Genomic DNA, 19,318 nt, shown 5'->3' on the forward strand with positions numbered 1-19,318 from the left:
GTTATTTATGCTAATCTCCAGAAAAAGGTACTGATTTCTGATGACTGCTGCAGCACGCTGAACCATGCTATTTCCTTCCAAGCAGAAAATTCTCTTTCCTATCACTTTTGTGCCTCATAGAAGCAATTTTTGAAGGTCATTCATCCGTTACAGACTGCAGTTCTGCTTCTTAAGCAGCGTTTCTAGTCGGACAACACACTATGCAAATGTTTTTTGTGTAAGTTTACTAGATTCTCCAAGTCCACTCTTTGTTAACATTTCTGTTCTTCAATCTCCTCTAGCCTTCTTGGTCTGTCTAAGCCAGGCACTGGTACTCATTTTGCAAGTATATTTTTTTTTTACTGGATTTTGTCAATAAGTAAAATTTTTCAGTTTATAGTTGGGTGTCTCTTAGTAGCACGGTGTTTTATTGTCGTGATTTGACCCCAGCCAGCAACTAAGCACCATGCAGCTGCTCACTCACTTCCCCCCCACCCAGTGGGATAGGGGAGAGAATCAGAAGGAAAAAGGTAAAACTCGTGGGTTGAGGTAAGAACGGTTTAACAGAACAGAAAGGAAGAAACTAATAATGATAATAACAATAATAAAATGACAAGAATAATAAAAGGATTGGAATATACAAAACAAGTGATGCACAATGCAATTGGTCACCACTCGCTGACTGATGCCCAGTTAGTGCCCGAGCAGCAATCCACCCCCCACAGCCAACTTGCCCCAGTTTATATACTGGGCCTGATGTCACATGGTATGGAATACCCCTTTGGCCAGTTTGGGTCAGGTGCCCCGGCTGTGTCCCCTCCTAACTCCTTGTGCCCCTCCAGCCTTCTTGCTGGCTGGCCATCAGAAGCTGAAAAATCCTTGACTTACTATAAACACTACTTAGCAACCACTGAAAACATCAGTGTGTTATCCACATTCTTCTCATACTGAATCCAAAACATAACACTATGCCAGCTACTAGGAAGAAAATTAACTCTATCCCAGCTGAGATCAAGACATTTATAAATATGTTTATACATTTATTTGGAGACTAAGAGTGCCTACCTTAAACAAATGCATATGATTTCTTAAGCAAACTACAAGGCAGAATTCTAGAAAAAAGAAAACTTTAGCATTATTCTGGGGTCAGCATCCAAGTGACTGCCTATCTTCTTGTGGTGGTATGTTGCATTAATTTCCTACTACAGTGGGAGGAAAAAGTGCTAAAAACATTGCAAGTTTCCCCTGCTTTTCAGGCTGTGTGATTTGAGCCAGTTACTGAATGTCGTGTGTTCTTTGAGCCTCAGGCAGCACCTGAGCACCTCGTTTTGGTGTCCAGGCGTGCTTTTGGCAAGTAAGCTCTTCTATACAGCTCCTCCAGAGAGGAGCAGTTGCCGGTGTTTCTGTGCTTAGTAGTGATTCATTACACTCTCCTCTCAGGGCTGGTCAGCATGTCCTTTTGTAATTCTCTCCTTGTACGAATTTTGGTGACAAGTATGGGGGTTTTGAGGGGTTTTGTTTGTATCAGCAGGATCAGAGTTGCAATCTTTGCTTTAAGTTAAACAGTGTCTGTGAATACTGCTGAGCACTAGAACAGTTTCATATATGAGTGTTAAACTGTTGCCAAGTATTTTGGTACATTTTTGGCTTGTGTCAACTTGTTTTTCTGAGCAAGTCTAAAACTTGGTCTGGGAATTGGTGTGGGTTACCTGCCATTTCCCAGTAGGTAATGTGAATGTTGTTTAGAAAATAAATTCTCTTGTTAGAAGCCTTATAGTTTACCTGACTTTCCCTTGATGTGGTTGCTGTTGAGGCAGACCAGATTTTCAGCCAATTTGTCTGGCTTTTCTCTGTTCAAACTGACGAAAACAGTGCAAGCTTTCTATGCATCCTGCGAGATCAGTCTTTCAAGTGATGTTCCTTCTGTGACACGCTTCTTGAACACTTATTTACTTCATATCTGCCGATTGTTCTGTTGAAGAACTTCAACTTCCCATCCCCCTTTCTGAAGTGTTCCTGTTCTGCTCAGAGAGCAGTAATTCCAGTGAAGTGTTCCAATTTATCTCTATTCTCTGAGCACATTTGAAGGCCTTGTCAGGGAAGGCAGATATACAGAAATAATTTGAAGTACGATTGCTTTCGTAGTAACAGTTGTAGAGGTTTTCAATAGTTTTACTCTCTTCATGTGTTTATTCTGTGTTAAGGTGTGATGTGAAAATCCAAGAGAAGTTATAGTTTAGCACCTCAATTTTGTTGATTCTCCCTATGTAGTGGTAATTTATGTAAGTAATTAACATTCTGATAACAGTGGCCAAAATATTAGGCTTTTATTTTCACCAAGGGTTGTCTCTCTTTAAGAGATTCTTGTGTAAGGACATAAATGTGAACAGGTTGGAAAGGATAACATAAATAGGAGTTAACTGTCACCAGAAGAATAGGAGGGTGAATCTAGTGAGGGTCTTTCTGGATAAGTCAATTATAGGACTTAAAACTTATTATCTGCATATGCATACTAATGTTGATGTGTCAGTTTTTTGTCCTGTGGGTAAGTTTTTCCCTCCTCATCCACACAAAGTGCCTTCTCTGTGGAACTAATGAGTGCGAGACCAATATGAGGGAAGAAGTGGTTCCTTTTATAAAAATTAGTAATAGCAAAATCTGATTAACCAAAAGTAAAGGTAGCTGTGATCTCTACTCTGAACTCTTCCTATCCTTTTTCTTTTCTGCCTGTATATGTATTTGGGTGGTAGTCAGGTGCTTCTGTTTTATAGTTTGGGCATAAAGACTTCTTATAAATTGAGGAACAAAGGCATCTGTGTTGGGTTTTTTGTTTTGCTTTTCTTTTAGGTTCCTACTTTTCTCTCCAACTAGCCAGCTCATTTAAAGCTAAAATTTTACACTTGGCATGGAGGCTGTTTATATTCAATCCAGCTGATGTATCACTAAATGAAAAAGTATTCAGGGAACTATGAAAAGATTCTGTAGGATTAAATAGCAAAGCATACAGGTTTATTCCATGCAGGAGCAGCCTTTGAAAGCTAAAAGCAAGCTAAAGAAAGAGGCATTAATTGTGGGAAGTTAACATGTAAAATGGGAATCAGAATAGAAGATTCTTAAAATCCTTTCAGCTAGTGAAAGCATTGAATCAGAGGTCTTCAGTTTACAAATGATCAAGTACAAAGAGAGATAGAAAAGAAGCCTATTAAGGCTAAAGAAAAATTGTTAAAGTGGCTGTTATGTACCTCCCCATAATCAGCTGTCTGTGAAAAGGGTCTCTTCTCTCCTACCCTTGAGTGTGGTTTTAGACATATTTGACCAGAATTATTGGTTATTTAAGGTGGCATGGATGACATCTGAGAGTGAGACATAGATGAAGTCAGTATCCATGTGCTTCTATAAATAAGGAAGATTGCAAGCAAGGCCTTGCTGAATGCTGGCTTGTCTGTTAACTGAAAGGGCAAACTATTCACAAGTTTAATTCAAGTCGTCTTCCTTCAAGTGCTTTATCATTCAAAACCTAACCAAAGCAGAACATAGGTCGCTTTCTCTTTATGTCTCTCCTTTCCTATTTACTGACTGCTTCAAGAGCTTCACGTAGAACTTGAGGAAAACACGTTCTGGCTTTTGTAGTCATTTGCTTGGTTTCACCTGGGAAATCTGCACACAACTGTATCTGACAATAACCTGTTGTTCCTGAAGGATCCTTTGTCATCCTCTGAAAATCCTTTTGTCTCTGAACACAAGAGAAATAAACCAAGACTGGAATAAGCTCTAAAATGCCAAGCTGAGTCCCTCACCATCTGCACTTGGATCATACACAGCACACCTACTTGGACTGTGTACAAGTACATGTCCTTTCCATGGAAACTGGAATGGTGATGCAGAGAATGGGAATGCCTAGGTCTCATCCTGACATTTAATCATGACAAGTCTGCAAAGTACTTGTGAAACATGCAACTTGAACATAACCAGGATCTCTTTTTTGGTCTCACTGACTGGCATGTTTTGCTGCTTTTTCTACAGGCAAGCATTTTGGGGAGCTGCTTCGCATCTCAAAATGACAGAAGCTACTCTACTACCTGCACTGAGCAATACTCTAGCCCTTTTATTTGCTGGAGCAGCTCCAGCAGGATCTATCAGACAATATGCCTTAGCCCTAGCCTTCTGCTGAAAATACCTGTTTTGGCAAGTAATCTCTATTTTCACAATTGCTTGGAAGAGGATGTGCTTGGTGTTTTCTCATCTATCTGAAGCAGAAGGAAAAGTACATACTTAGACATATGAAGCTTGTCTCAACATGCAAATTTTCTGCCAGGTGCTGTGAGGAAGCTAAAATGCTTTACTTCAAATAACCTGTTTCAGAAAGAAAGTAGTTTACCAGCTTGTCATTTGTAGTATTCACCATTTGAAGTACCTTTCTGACAAGATACTTCACATAACCACAGAAATAATTTTGACTCCTTCCTCAAGCTTCTTAGGAGAAGACATAGGCAAGAAAGAATTTTTTATCTCCAAGGGAGATTTTTCTACAAGCCTTTGATGAAGTCCATTTATTTCTGTGGCCCTTCTATGGCATCCTTCTCATCTTCTGATGACATCTGTGACAAATCTGCTAGTCTGTTTCTGTTTGCTATGCTTATATAAGCTACCAAAAAGGGTGGAGTTTGTTTGTTCCACATTGTTGGGTACAACTTGCTCAAAAAAACACCCAACAGTGCCACCCAAATTTAAAGTAAACTGTTCACCATTCGTTCTTCCATGCTCCTGTACTCTTCACTGAATATTTTGGAATAGCAAGGAAATTACAAGAGTCAAAAGAAAGCTAATATAATATATTTTATAAAAAAGGATAAATATAATAACTTGGTTACCAAGGTCTATTGATCTGATATGAATCCCAGGCAAAACAGTAGAAAAAGCAATATACTTTTCACTTATAGTTTTGAAGGACAGCTTTATAATGAATGCAAATCACTGATGGTTAATGAAAAAAAGATCCTGTCAAAGAGACCCTGATGTGCTGGCTTTATACATTTTGGAGGTTATAAGTTTGTCTAAAGGAAATCGGCTTAATAGTGTATTTTACTCAGTGAAAACTGAAGTTAATGCTATTTGATGTCTGCCAACTCAAACACCTCTTGTATGTTACCTGCCACGTTTGCTAGTTAGTTCTAGACACCAGGCAACGTGGTGGTAGACAGTTACAGCAGAACATATGATGTGTTAAGTTCATACCCATGTCTTACCCACTGGAACTTCTTTGTACCTGTCACATAGGTGTGATGAATGTCTTCCCAACACATTCATGGTGGTGTTCAGATCAGTACCGGCCCAGACTGTAAGCAGCTGCTTCTGGATTCACTGTGGAAAGGTTTCTAAAAGATGGAGTAGTTACAAAAGTCTTACCTGCTCAGAAAATACCAATATGTATCTATCTGACAATGAGTATCTAGTTTTCCCTTTCTTGCTCAGTCTCTGCAATGGTTTGCAGTATTTGTGGGTGTTCTCTTACCTTTCTCTCTCCTCCCTGACCTCCCCTGACACCAAGAAAGAAAAGCAAGGGGGAAACTTTTCCTACAGTAGAAAGTAGAAACAGAATTCAGAAGTGCTCTAAAGACTGTGAATATCTGGAGAGCTACGTGATTTCATACAGCTTCCATATTTTACCAATGGAAAAATTTGTTTTCCTGTTGATAACTTAGCTTGACACACAAACTTTCAATCTTTCTCTTAAAATAAAACTGTGAAACCAAAGAAACACAAATTAAGCTTACTTGTTCAAAAGTGTCTGTAGTCAGAATGTTGTTTGAATATAGCACATTTGTCAACAATACTGTAAAATACCTCTTCATAAGGCTCACTAAGCATGTTTGTTAGATGAATTCAAAGACAGCACAAAGAGGACTAAGAGTTCTCCCAGGCCATCTTAAAGACCTGTATGACTATTGCTTTTTTTGACTGTTTACATGTAATGCATCTGTCTTCATGTTCATTGCAAATTTACCTATTAAATCCTCCAAAATGATCATTTTTTTTCTGGAAATCTGGGAAACTGTTGAAACACTGAAACTGTGCATTTCTGTTTCTTTTCCATATGAGTCATCACTTTGTTTGCCTCATTTAAATGTTTTACACCTCATTAATTCCTTGTGATTACATTGTGTGTCTTGGTTCTTTCTACTTTGTTTGTACTGGACAATATGAACTTTGTTTTATTTGGTTTTGGGTTTTGGTTTGTTTTTGGTTTGGTTTTTTTTTTTCATTTTGAACTTTGGTACAGTCTGTTCTGTTACAGCTGCTTGTTCCATCTACAACAGGGTAAGATTGTTCTAGACATCAGCATGTTGCCTAAAAATCAAGAGGGGGGCTTAATGTCACATTATCTTCCCTACTTCTCTTGTAGTAGATATAATGAAGACTTGACTGCTGTGAAAACAGAAGACTGCCAGCTGTGCCATATGCATGTTATCTATTAGCGTGAAGAGAACCTCTTGTATAAGTTGCAGAGGATGCTGACTGGGTATTTCAAATTAATTATTGAAAATGGCATGAGAAACACAAGATGAAGAAATGCAAAAAACCATCACCAATTATAATGAGTAAGATCTTTTGAGGAGTCTCTGAGAAGCAGCTTTTAAAGATATAAAACAACAACACAACAAAAAAAAATCCCTAATTTATAAACTACTTGTTTTTCAGTGCTGTAGCCAGAACTCTGTGAGTTGCCTTTGTAGAATCCTTTGTCTTCAGCCTCTAGCAGTTCCAGCTTGCTCTGTTCTTGTACCCCTCCCCTTTCTTTCTGTTTTCTCTCAAAGGACAGATGTGAAGGTCAGCTCTGTGCTCTGGACCATATGTCTGAGTGATTGCTTCACACTATACATCTATTGCTTTTTTTCCTAGCTTCTTTTACAAATTCATAGTTTAAAAACAAACTCACTGAAAGGCTTTAAAAGTTCATAATTACAATATACTAATGAGGAAACCTCACTACAAAAATGCATTATGATGTTGTTTTTTCCAGATGCTGTGAACAGATGGAATTTCTTACCATTTTTTACTTTACTACTTCAAAAATTGATTTTTAAGACAAGGTCTTATTTCAATGCCTGCTGACTATTTGTATTCCTAAGGCCTTCTTTTGTGCGCTGGTTTGTAATGGAGATCATTGTTCTGCCTCCTGTAGTATGCTATCCAGCTTGTAGATAAGATGTGCATGTAAAACTTTATTAAGTAGAGTAAGTATATGTATTAGTAGCAAAATACATACCAGTGTTTCTGTTTCAGCTATCATCAAGCTCAAGGCCAAAGAATGTGTGTTCTTGCAAATGTAGGAGTTAATATGCAAATCTTCATCTTCTCTTGAGAAATTAAATATTTTTGACTGTATAGGTAGAATCTGATGAGAATTCAACCAGTGAAAAATCTCCAGTAAAGTTAATTAAAGCTGGTATCCTGAGAACGCTTTACATTAATTTTGTATCAGATTATACTTCTACTTTCTGCAACCTTAATTAATCAAATCTTAATGGTTACTCAATCTGTAGCACTGTTTTGGGCTTAAAAAATATCAAGGGGCTTGTTCCTAATTGAATATTGGTATCTGGGGAGTGGAGGAGTAGATATGGTCCACTTTTCCAAAGGCGAAACAGACTCTGAAGTCTGAGCAGGGGGAAGAGAAGGAGGTAAAGGGCGGCTTGTCCTTCAGGACAAGAAATGGCAGCAGAAGGCAGACAGCAAATTAATTAACAGGTCTTTCTCCAGAAGAGAAGGTGGCCTTCACTGTGCCTAATTACACAATCTGTAATTTAAAACATGCTGTCTTGATCTCACAGTTGGATCTTTCGGTGCCTGGTTCATGCAGGCAGTCTGCTTAAGTTTTAGGCCTGTGAGTAGCTATCTAGGTAGTCCTTGCCTGAGACCGCAAGCTGAGAGGACAGATTGCCTTGTGAAGAGTTAAAACTCTCGTCCTTTGTGGATTAGTGTTATAGATTAATCCTTTATCGATTAATCGCTTTGGCCTGTAATGTTAACATTTTGAATTGTACCAGGATATGAAGGAGTATCAACTTTAGTCTAAACCTGTGCTGTTATCCTTGAGCAAGTAAAGAGCTAAAATCTGATTTTATAAACTCTGTGCATGTGTGATTAAAAGAAAAATATCTAGTTACTTGCATTTAATATATCAGTTACAAGCAAGTCTAGAGTAGGCCAAACTAATGTCAGGTAATCATCTTGTCGAGACTCAGTTGTGTGTGTAAGTTGAAGGCTGTATTTCACCTATGATATGGTGATAGTGACAACTTTTAAAACTCACTAGTTAAACAATGGAAATTTATTTTTTAACTCACTATTTAAACAATGGAATTAAACAATGTTTCTGTCATCCAGTACCCTTTGGTTCTACAGTGCTTTTAATGAAACTGGACTCTTGAGCTGAGAAAATATCTGAGAACTACATGTACCTTTTAGTAGACTGAATTCAAGACTGTTAATCTTTCCTATTTTATTTAGAAACTATAAGCATCTAGAACTGCTGCCCAGACTCTTTCTACATGCATACCATCTGTCTCTCACCTAGGACTGTTTATGATCTGGTAACTAGGACTCTCTGATCCTAAACTCACTAAGAATGAGGCAGCAGTGTGCCATTGCAGTCATTGGGACCAGTGGGTACAAAAGGGATATTGACACACCAGCTCAAGTTTAGTGGAGGCTACCAAAACCATTATGAGGCTGGAGCACATGATGTACAAGCAGGGACTGAAGGAACTGGGTTTGTTCAGTATAGAGAAGACACTACAAGGAGATTTAACTGCATTACCCAAGGAGGGTTATGGAGATGACGTAGACTTTTCTCGGAGGCGTACAACAAAAGGGTAGGTGGCAATGGTCACAAGTTGCAATGAGAGAAATTCCAACTACATGAAAGGGAAATCTTTCACTGCAAGAATGGAATAGCACTAGTACAGGTTGTCCAAAGTGCCTGGGGAACCTCCATCCTTGGAGATACTCAAAATTGCTCTGGAGTTCCTGAGTAACAAGACTGAAGTTTAAAGATAGCCTAGCTTTGAGCAAGCGGTTGTTGGACTTGACAGCTTCCAGATGTCCCTTCCAGCCAAAGTTGTTCTACAATTCAAAGAGATCTGTTGCTTTACTGGGTGTGCCTGTACAGACCTATCAGTCCTGACTCAGGGTCATAGTTTAACTTAATAGCTTCTGTGTGGAGATGGGGAAGAAGAGAATCTCATTGCTCATCTTCCATAGAATAGCCTCATGTGAAGGAAGGAGGAGACCTGGACTCCAAACTGTCCTCGACCTCAAGGAACCTGAAACCATGTCCAAGCAGAGGACAGAACCACCAGTATAAAAGGTATGTTGAAACTGGTTTATTGTGTACAAGCATAATTGCTTTCCTTCTGGTCCTGTGCCTTTTTGCTGACAAGAGGATGCCTGACTCTGTAGTCTTACGATTTGTGGGCTGAAAAATAGGAAGCCTCCACTCCTGGATCATGCTCCTTAGATTATTTTTGTTGTTTTTAATTGACTTTGGAGTAAAATATATGAGCAGTTCTGGAAGTCCTAGCTGTCGGTGTTATGCACAAAACAAGCTTTTCTGTCGCTCGGTGCTTATTTAACAGGAATAAGCTAATCTAAGATCACACAATAGACAGAAGTTCAGTTAGACCTGCCCCACAGAAAGTGTCAAATTGCAGCAGAATAATACTCAAGTGCCAAGACGAAATGGTTCTCAAACTTCTACGTGAGGAACAGAACTATGGCAAGCTGGTATTTTCCTGAACCTGGAAGACATGACCACAGTGTTCTCTGTGAAGAGATTGCTTCTGTTTTCTGTACGCTGCCACACAAAGTGAAATTCTCACTAAGAAAATGAAATGCAAACCAAACAAGCAATTCCATATTTAGGTGTTAATGAGTTTGTCATTGTTTAATGTACCGGTGCAGAAAAACACAGATATGTGACAACAGGCATTGCAAACTAAACCTATGCTTCTAGCAAATCCACCCACATAAAAAATTATTCAAGAAAAGCTCCATCACATGCTGAAATCTGTGAAATCTAAAGCGACCCTGAGAAGTATATTAATTTATATTAATAACTGTATATCATTCAAATTGTACTGGTATGGGACAAGAAACAACAGAAATCAAGCAAAGAGTGTAGAAGTTAATGATTTTGTTGGGGTTTCTGTGTTGTTCTTTTTATTGTGGATGTTGTCAACACTGCTCCTGGAGACCTGGTAGCTTCCTCTACTGAAATATATTTACTTTCAACAACTGCTAAGTCTTTCTGTACAGGCTTGTTAAGGAGAGCTAGTGAAAAATATTTGTTCTGGATAGAGAAAACACCTTCCCCCCACCACCCCTGGCCTGAGAATCAGAAAAGAAGGTATATTTGCTGGTATTGTTCCTAGTGTCATAACATGAAGTAATCTCTTTATATCGAGCACAGGTTTTTTGTCTAATCATCCTGCACTACTATAGTTTAACTTTGCTTTTGCCTATTTATAATTCTTGCTTTCTTACAATAAAACTAGCATAGCGTTATAGCTGCTAAATTCTATGCTGATCAATTTAGTATTATACATGATCAACACAATATTTTTGACACTTCTTCACAGCAAATAAAAATAGCCTTGCAACTTAGCGTATTTTAAGGAAAAAGATAATCAGCCTTATAATAGTATACTGAGAGTAATTTTCTTAATGAAGCACATGAAGCTACTTACTCTTCTAGATGTACCTCATTAGCCTTTTGTTTCTAAGAAAGAACCTTCTCCTTATTTAGTATCAGGCATGGTTCTGTCTCTGGAGCTCCTTTGCCCTATTATTGTTGTTTAAGAGTGCCAAAGATTAATAGGAAAAATGTGGAAGAATGAACCTAATATGAAGCTGAACAGAGCAAAAATTGTCTTGAGTCGTAAGGTTTAACTCTGAAATACTTGATTGTTACTGTTGTAACATCTAAAAGACATAACGCTATGCAGCTTCATAAAAACTTTATGCAGTAACATTAGAGCTCACTGGAGTATTTGATTACATGCTTAATAATCAGACTAAACCAGTTTGCCTTTGTTGGCAACGTAACCACCATCTGTATTTAATCAAATTAGAGGTGGTGGATTGTTTTGTTCAATTCATCTGGGGTTTGAGGTTTTTTATGTGTGTGTGTGGTGGTCTTTTGGGGTTTGTTTCTTTTTTTCTTCAAGTTATCATTTAACCAGAAAGTTGGCTGAAAATGTTTCAAATAAGCTTTATTGGGTAAGAAGCATTTGTTTGGTGGTGTGTGTAATGATGTGGTTGTGTTTTTCCTGTGAGTGTGGGGGGTTTGTTTGTTTGTTTTTTAAAAATAAACAAACCCCCTTCTTTCTGCTTATATTCCTAAGGTGAATATAGTGTCTGCCTTTTCCTGTGCTACTGTTTTTTGTCATGAGGATGGCATAGCTCTTCATTTTAATCCTGTCTACAAATAATATTGTCTTTCAATTTTCAGACTTGGAGAATCTGCGTACCTTTACACCCTCTCTGTAGTCCAGTTGTTTGTTTAAGAAAAGGAAAAAAAAAAACCCTTCTGTTTTATTCTTTAAAAAGGGAATTCCCTCCGTTTTTATTCTTTTGTGGGGAAAACTTGAGTAAGTTTGGGTTTACTTTCTGTTGAACCCATTAGCTTTGGTCGTCTCTTAAATGATATACTGAGGTATGCCAAACACAAGAATAATTTACTTTAAAATACCTTTAATGGACCTAAAAATCATCATGTTATGTAATGTGATGTATATGGAGTTTCAGTTAAATAGCCAAATTCCCTTTGACTTTACAGATAAGTTTGCCTCATTTGGCATACAAGTCAAATGGCTAAAAGATTTGTAGTGATTCCCAAAAAGCATCTTGGTACATGTAGATCAATGTGTTATTCCAGTAATGACATCGTGCAAAATAGCTCTGTGGAAAGGAGGGGACATGTGTCAAGACATGTGGATTCAGCAGTGCTTCACACAAGTGAAGTGCCCGGAGTGTGTGAGTCTTCATCCAAAGGTCAGCAGTGGGGAAATAGTTTTCCATTTCAATTAGCCTTTCAGATTCTTGGTTGGTTTTTTTTTCTTTTGGTGTTTTGCATGTTTAAACTTTTTTAAAAGTTTATCTCTAATAATTAATAATAGAATTAAATATTTAAAATTTTAATTGATTTTAATATTTAAGTGTTAATATTTGAATAATCCCTGTAGGGGATTAAGCAAGAAGAGTGGAAAAATACAAAAGGGAGAAAATACTGCTTGATTCTGAAAGTCATACTTAAAGATATTCCTGACAAAGGGTTAACAAGCAATTTGTTTAGGGGGAGGAGGAGCATTTTGGAAAGAAAGTTTTAGAACAGAAAGACACGGAGGCTGAGCAGGGTGTGGTTAAGATCTCTCTTATCTGAATGTTATTTCACTCAGACTGTGCTGAAAAGCTTTTCTGAAATGAAGATACTTCTTGTCTTTCCATTTTTAGTTCAGCTCTGATTTCACTGGAGTCTGTGATGAACACAAGTATAGAATGTTTTCTGTTATGCAAATATCAGTACTATTTGTTTGAAAATACTGGTGCTCTTTCTATTGGATCATGAGGAGGTTGTAGGTATGAGGTGTGTAATAGCAATGGAAAATTTTGTTCAAGGGAGGGGTAGAAAAGATCAGTTTTCATGATTGGGGTGGTAAATTTCAAAGATACTGCAGTAAAAGTTAAAATTTACTTACCTGAAGGTTGCCTATGAAGCATATGTTAAGTGAAGCTTTTAATCCGTTGTAAATAGTCATGTTGGAAAATGTGGGCATTAATTGCTTAGTAGTAGAAAGAAAAATGTCTTTATTTTCTCCCCCCTCCCCCCCTGCCCTGCTTTCTTCCCTTAATGTTTTTTACAGTATGGGTGAATTTCTGACTCAGCTGAAATCACCGAGTTTTTTTTTCATCAACTTAAGTCTTGAAGTTTGCACTATATCTTCAAATTTCATGGGTGGTGTCCTACATTTCAACATTACATTAAGTCAACTTTTCAGAAGTGATAAGAGGCTTGGGTTTGTTAGTTCATTTCACTACTTATCCCAAGATACTTTTTAAAAAGGTTAGTTCTTAGTAATTTCTGAAGCATGAGGTCCTTTGTAGTATCTTGTGTTGGTCACCTGAAGCTAAAAATATGAGTTTCTACATACTGTGTTCATTCACCCAAACTTGGCATGTTACTTGCATATGGGCAAGTGTCTTAGTTTTACCTACTGTTCTTGTGGAGTACTTACTTTTTAAACAAGCTAATCAATGCTTAGAGTAAACCCACAAACATGTCACCTCTTGCAATGTGCTTGCATCCTTGGCACGTCTTGCTCTTCTGAGAGGCATTAATTCAGCTGCATAATGTGGTGTGATCTTGAAAAAACTTGTAATTTTGTTTCTATAGTGAATGCTTTCTTGTAAGTAGCCTATAGGCTCAAAAAGCTGGTATGTACTTCTCTGCCTTTCTTGGTACAGAAACCTAAAAATGTCAAAGCTAATATCATGTTTAAGTTACTTAAAATAACAGAGAAAGGATTCCTTGTCCTCTCTCATGTAAAATAAGGGCTTCAGTCTTGGGGGAAAAAGGTATTGCTTTTGGTGTCTATAAAAGTCATGGCTACAGTGATCATGATCTTTGAGACTGCTGAGATTTTTTTGGTCTGTGATAGTAAAGACTGGTGAGTAGAGAATAGTGCCTTATTATCTCTCTCTCTCTCTCTCTCTCTGGTGGTTTTAACACACTTGCCACATAGGCTTTGCTTGGAGAGAGACTGCCTCATATCAGCTGTGAGGTATCAGGGACATGTAACGGATGAGATCATCACGTGCCTGTGATATCCCAGTCTTAAGTGAAAGAAGGGCAGTCTCAGCAATTACTGAAGTTTAAGGAAAGCACAGTAAGTGCTTCTCATGGCCATTTATATCCACTTACTATCTTATGATGAATATGAGTTTTATCGGTGGGTGTACCGGGTGTCGGTGCCCAGGTGTCGGCAGTGAGATGGCTGCAGGGCGGCCTCTGTGAGGAGAGGCCAGGGCTGCCCCGAGCCGGACACAGCCGGTTCCAGCCGGCACCACGGACCCACCGCAGGGCCCGGCTGAGCCCCACAGCCAGGATGGTGGTCCCTCAGGGAAAACACATGTAAGAAAAGGACTAAAACCTGCCACACAGGTAGAGGAGGAGGAAACAAAAGAGTGAGAAACAGCAGAGGGAAGACAAAGGTTGAAGAAGGAGGAGGAGGAAGAGGAGGAGGTGCTCCAGGTACTGGAGAAGAGATTCCCCTGCAGCCTGTGGAGGAGACCACAGTGGAGCCGGTATTTGCCTGCCAGTATGTGCCACACTGGAGCTGCCTGGTATATCTGAAAGAACTGCAGCCTGGGGAGAGCCGATGGGAAGGACCAATGTTGGAGCAGGGGAAAAGTGTGAGGAAGGAGCAGTAGAGAATACTGTTACAGACTGACCTGACTGCACCCTCCCATTCCCCATCCCCCAGGCTGCAGGGTGGTGGGGAGGAGGTAGAACAGTCAGGAACTGAAGGAGTGAAGCTGAGCCTGGGAAAAAGAGGGGGGTGGAGGGAAGGTGTTGTTTTAACTTGTCTTTGTTTCTCACAGTAAGTTGATTTCCTCCAAGTTGAGTCTGTTTTGCCAGTGCTGATAATTGGTAACAGATCTCCCTGTCTTTATCTTGACCCACTGGCTCTTTCATCTTATTTTCTCCCCCTGTCCTGTTAAGGGGGAGTGAGAGCAGCTGGGTGGGCATCTGGCAGCCAGCCAAGGTCAACCCACCACAGGTGGTTCTTTAAAGCTAATCATTTTAGGTACCAAAAGATATTTTTTTTAAAATAGACAAATATTTGGAATATGAGGCAGTTTTTGTACAGCTTATAGAAAATCTAATAGGGTCCCAGACTCTACTGGTAAGTATGTCTAGATGCAAGCAGTAATGCAGATGGAGTGAATATTTAATGGTGCCCGTCTCAGCAGGCATACCTACATATATTTACATGGATAGATGGGGTCATTTCCGAAGTTCCCTGATCCTGAATGCTCAAACCGTTGTATAGGAAACCTTCCTGATATCTACTAATTTTCTCTGGTGTTATGGTCCTTCCCATGTTCATCTAGGTCCAAAGGTGGACAGTTTTTGTTGAGAAAGGGTAGAGGCTTACAACTAGCTGTCAGCATTCCAAGATCTTTGTGAGGAGGAATAGTGGTTATAAAGGAGGTTTCTTTCTCTTCTTTGCCAGGAGGCACTTAATATTGATTGTTTCTTCCTGCTCAGTCTTAGAGTCCACTTGGGTTTATTATGATGCACTTTCTTACCGTGGTCTGCCTCTATGTCTTTTCTTTTCATTTGTTCTCAATTATGTAATTCTTTTATTCTCTTTATTTCTGAAGTTTAGTTTTTACTTGAACAAGGCACTTCTGTAGTGACTATGAGATATGTGTGTGTTTTTTCTGTTGCTTTAGTTTTGGAGCAACATCTTTTATATAGTTATCTGCTTCCTGTTTGAGGTTATAGCTGCATTTTGCCTTTTATGGAAAAATGGTAAAACTCACATCTGTGGGTTATTCTTATTCTTGAGAGGTTTTTACCTTTGCCAGAATTTCAGAATTGGAAGTCTTAGGAAATATTCTGCCCACATATGCATTCTTACTGAAGCAGACAGCTGGTACTTCCTTTCGTTATCCGCAATACACCAGCAGATAGAAAAAAAGGAGGGATTCAGTGCTTTGCACAGCCTCTGAAGGGTCAGGTAAGCTATTCAAGTCAAGTATGGAAGTACTCATGTAGTTTGGCGACATGAATTCCTCTCAGGAACTTTGTACAGTAGTAAGGGTTTCTGTAAGTTCTGTTTCTGCTCATACCTGTGTGTATGCTCATATCCAGAAAACATGGCTTGCACTTCATTGCGTTTTGTTGGTTTTATGGATGTAGGAAGAACTGTATGTTCAGATTCTTCTTATGCTGTTTTAACATTTCTTAGACTCAGCAGCTACTGTGAAAAGGAGAATTGTGAGCAAGAATTAAGAGCTTGAGCTGCAGAAAATATGTGTTAGTCTGGTTGGATAACTTTTCCTGGCAAGAGTATAAAATGCCTACTGTATGCTTTTTTAATAGGCCATCTCTTAAAGTGATTGAGCAATTTGTTATGGTTGGCTGAAATCAATGAGCTCTGTGAGAGTCAAGGAAATTCTACTTTGTTTATATGCTTCCACCACCCCCTCTTGTAAGTTGCCACCCTGTTATCTTCCTCCATTTGGCCCTTTCTTCTTTTAGATAAAGAATTGGGACAGTAGAGGGATAAGAACTAAGTATTTGAGCTTTAGTTTGGCTTGAAATTGGGGATAAAAGCAGTATTTAACTCTGACTTTTAAAGCTGTAACTAGCACTGATTTTAAGTAGCTGTGGTTTGCAGAGCCTGTATCTTCCTCAGTTGCTGTTGGGTATCATATTCATCAGGGTACCTGGGTTTGCATCTAGAAATGCATCTTAAATCTGAGTTTCATGGACAGATTGTGTAATGCAGCACAACTGCTAATTAAATATTAGTATATGCAAGCCATTTTTTTTAGTTTCCATCTGGTAGCAGCACATGGAAACTTGTCAGTATTGTTAAGGACAGCTTTCTAAAGTACAGATTTTTCAATCCGAAGTGTTCAAAATGATCCTAGGTAACAAAACAATTATTCAGGAAGACGGGCTGTTGTTTGTTTTGCTTTTTTCCTCTTTGCTTAATTAGATTCTTTTTTAAATGTGGACATGCAAAAGAGGTTGGTAGGGTTCCCATCTTCAAACTTACCCAGCTAATATGAGGGCTTTCTTCTTGTCTTTTTATGTTAGAAATTATTTGACCTGTCTTTTAAATGCCCATAAATACTGCAAAAAAACCACTACTATAAAAGATTTCCTTATTAGTGCTTTTCTCTCCTCCAGCTGATCATGCATCATTTCCAGGTTTCAGACTGTTAGCTTACTGTAAAGAAGATCCTTCCAAAGGTTGCTGTGGTTCAGGTCTTGACCTCTTTGCTTTCAAAACAGTAGTGATACTGATTTGAGTCTGAGCTGTACTTTTTATGTGATTTTAAAGAATAGAGACTTGAAATGCATCACTCTGGGAGAGTCACACTTACTAAACCTTGCTGAATCATATTGTTGGATAGCTTGGCTACTATGCATGTATGTGGCTACACAGATGGATACAGAAAATTACCCCTTTATAGCACCTCATGCATTTGTTTTTGAGATTCCCATTCCTGTGCCTACCACAGTCTACTCTTTTTCTTAAAAAGTAATCTTTAAGACTTAGGATCTTGCAAACAATATGAAATTGCTGCTCTCTTCCCCTTCTTACTTTAAAAGACTGCAGGTGGACTTGCCTCTGCAAGGGCCATAATTTAAAACCTATTCCTATTTTCTCTGGGTCTGGGAAACATCCTTTCTCTCTCTACCTCAGTTCTGGACTGACACATCTGCCTGTAAACACAACTGCTGCTAAGCATGCTAAGGTGGAAAAGGAAAAGAAAAGAATATGAGGTAAAATATTTCCTTTCATTAAAATATCTTTTTTAGTATTAAAACTCCTTCCTTTGATCGTTTAGCCTGGTGCATAGTAAGGCATTTGGCCTTTGAGAGTTGATTGATACTTTAACAAGAACCCTGTGTTTATATTGCTCTACATATTGTTACAGAAATGTATTAACTTAAGATTCCAAAATAAGCCAGCAATAAGAAAACAAAAAACATTGGTCCACCCTTGCAGCAGCAGCACTAGAAGTTCGTAACAAGAAAAATGCTGTTTGAGGCTGGAAACATTAAATGTTTCACAGGACAGTTTCTCAAGGGCTGCGCAAAGGTACTTCAAAAAACAAATGCAGCCCCAGTTCATGGCATCTGCAATATGATTTTAAAAATGTGGAACCATGTTCTAAAGAATTCTGAAATCAACTTATTTTATAATGAATTGCAACTTGGAGTATTTGCATATATGTTCCTTCTGCTGAGCTGATTAATTTTATAATAGACTTCATATAAAGAAGGTTTATTTTTTCCTGACTTGTGGCATATTCTACATTAAATAGAGAATTTTTTCCCCTTGAATGAAATAGAGTAAGACAAAGAACAATTAAGATTTTATTTTTTTTCCTTGTAAGTATATGGCTCTCGTATACTTGGAGAACATCTTGCAAACACAGCAATATTTTAGATATTTACCTTCCGGTGCTAATGCAGGAGGTATGTCCTGAATTTTGCAAGCAGTAACATTGTTTGTCATCTTAAGTAGCTACCAAAACTTCCCAGGTGACCACTGTCTACTATTGTGGTAATAATATCAGTGGTCCATTATAAAGAAACAGTAAAGTATTCCTGCTGGAAACAAGTCTTGGAAAAAAAGCACATTTGAGACAATTATTTCAGGAAGCCTTAAGTAGGCTATGCTGTTGCGTAGCAACAGAGCCAGGCAGTCCTTAGACTCTAAAGTAGTCAGCGTACACATGGGAACAGAATGCAAAAATGATGGAAACCTTGAAAAATGTAAGGCTGAGACTAAGAGAAACCAAAGTGAAATGATATGCAATATAAAATGTGAATTTATCATGTGAGGTATAATAAATTGAACTGCTTTTAAGTTAAAAAAACTGAAATACTGTTAGCCAAATTGTGCTTGTTTTGTAGCTTCTACATAGTAATTAAAAGAAAGGCAGAATGTCTGGTGGCTGGGAAAACTAATTCAAATGTAAAGTAGATGTTAAATGCCTGCCAGAGGAAAAAAATGCATGGAAAAGTTAATTTATTATTGACGAGCCAAAAAGTTGTCCAAATATACCATGAATGAAATACTGATTAATGTGTTGAGGTATAAAGAGGTTCAAATACTTACATTATTAAAAAGCTGCTTGTCTCATGTTCACAGGTCTCCAGGCTGGCCCAGTGGTATTTATCTTTGCAAATACTGAAAAGTATGGTGTCATTGGGTGTATTCTTAGCAAACCCCAAGATTGCATGTGAAATGTGACATCTTAACAGAAGCACACTAATCTATAGAAGCTTTGGTTTTGCAATAGGTAATTGATTTTATTAAAAGCAAACATAGGAACCAATATTTAATATTTGGTAACATACAGTTGTGGATGATCTTGCTATCCAAAAAGGCAAATCCCTTCCTTCCAGCACTGTTTTTGCCACTGCCTAGGAAGAAACAGTAATAAGCTCAAACTCTTCTGTTCTGAGTGCTGCAACACATACTTTCATGATGAGTCATGGCTGCATCATTTCAAAAGGTAGTCA

General features: G+C 38.3%; 1 protein-coding gene across 3 annotated transcripts in view; it reads left to right on the top strand.

The window, feature by feature from the left end:
• Window positions 1-19,318, top strand: part of PKIA (cAMP-dependent protein kinase inhibitor alpha) — a 45,531-nt gene that overhangs the window by 8,923 nt on the left and 17,290 nt on the right. The window contains exon 2 of one of the 3 annotated variants that reach the window (XM_049823688.1): window positions 9,244-9,349. The exons of the other annotated variants lie outside the window; for them this stretch is intronic. The gene's annotated coding sequence lies outside the window, so the exon portion shown is untranslated. The remainder of the gene's footprint in view (window positions 1-9,243; window positions 9,350-19,318) is intronic. 3 annotated transcript variants of the gene reach the window in all.

This window comes from Accipiter gentilis, chromosome 2 (assembly GCF_929443795.1).
Source record: "Accipiter gentilis chromosome 2, bAccGen1.1, whole genome shotgun sequence".
Taxonomy (NCBI): Eukaryota; Metazoa; Chordata; class Aves; order Accipitriformes; family Accipitridae; genus Astur; species Astur gentilis.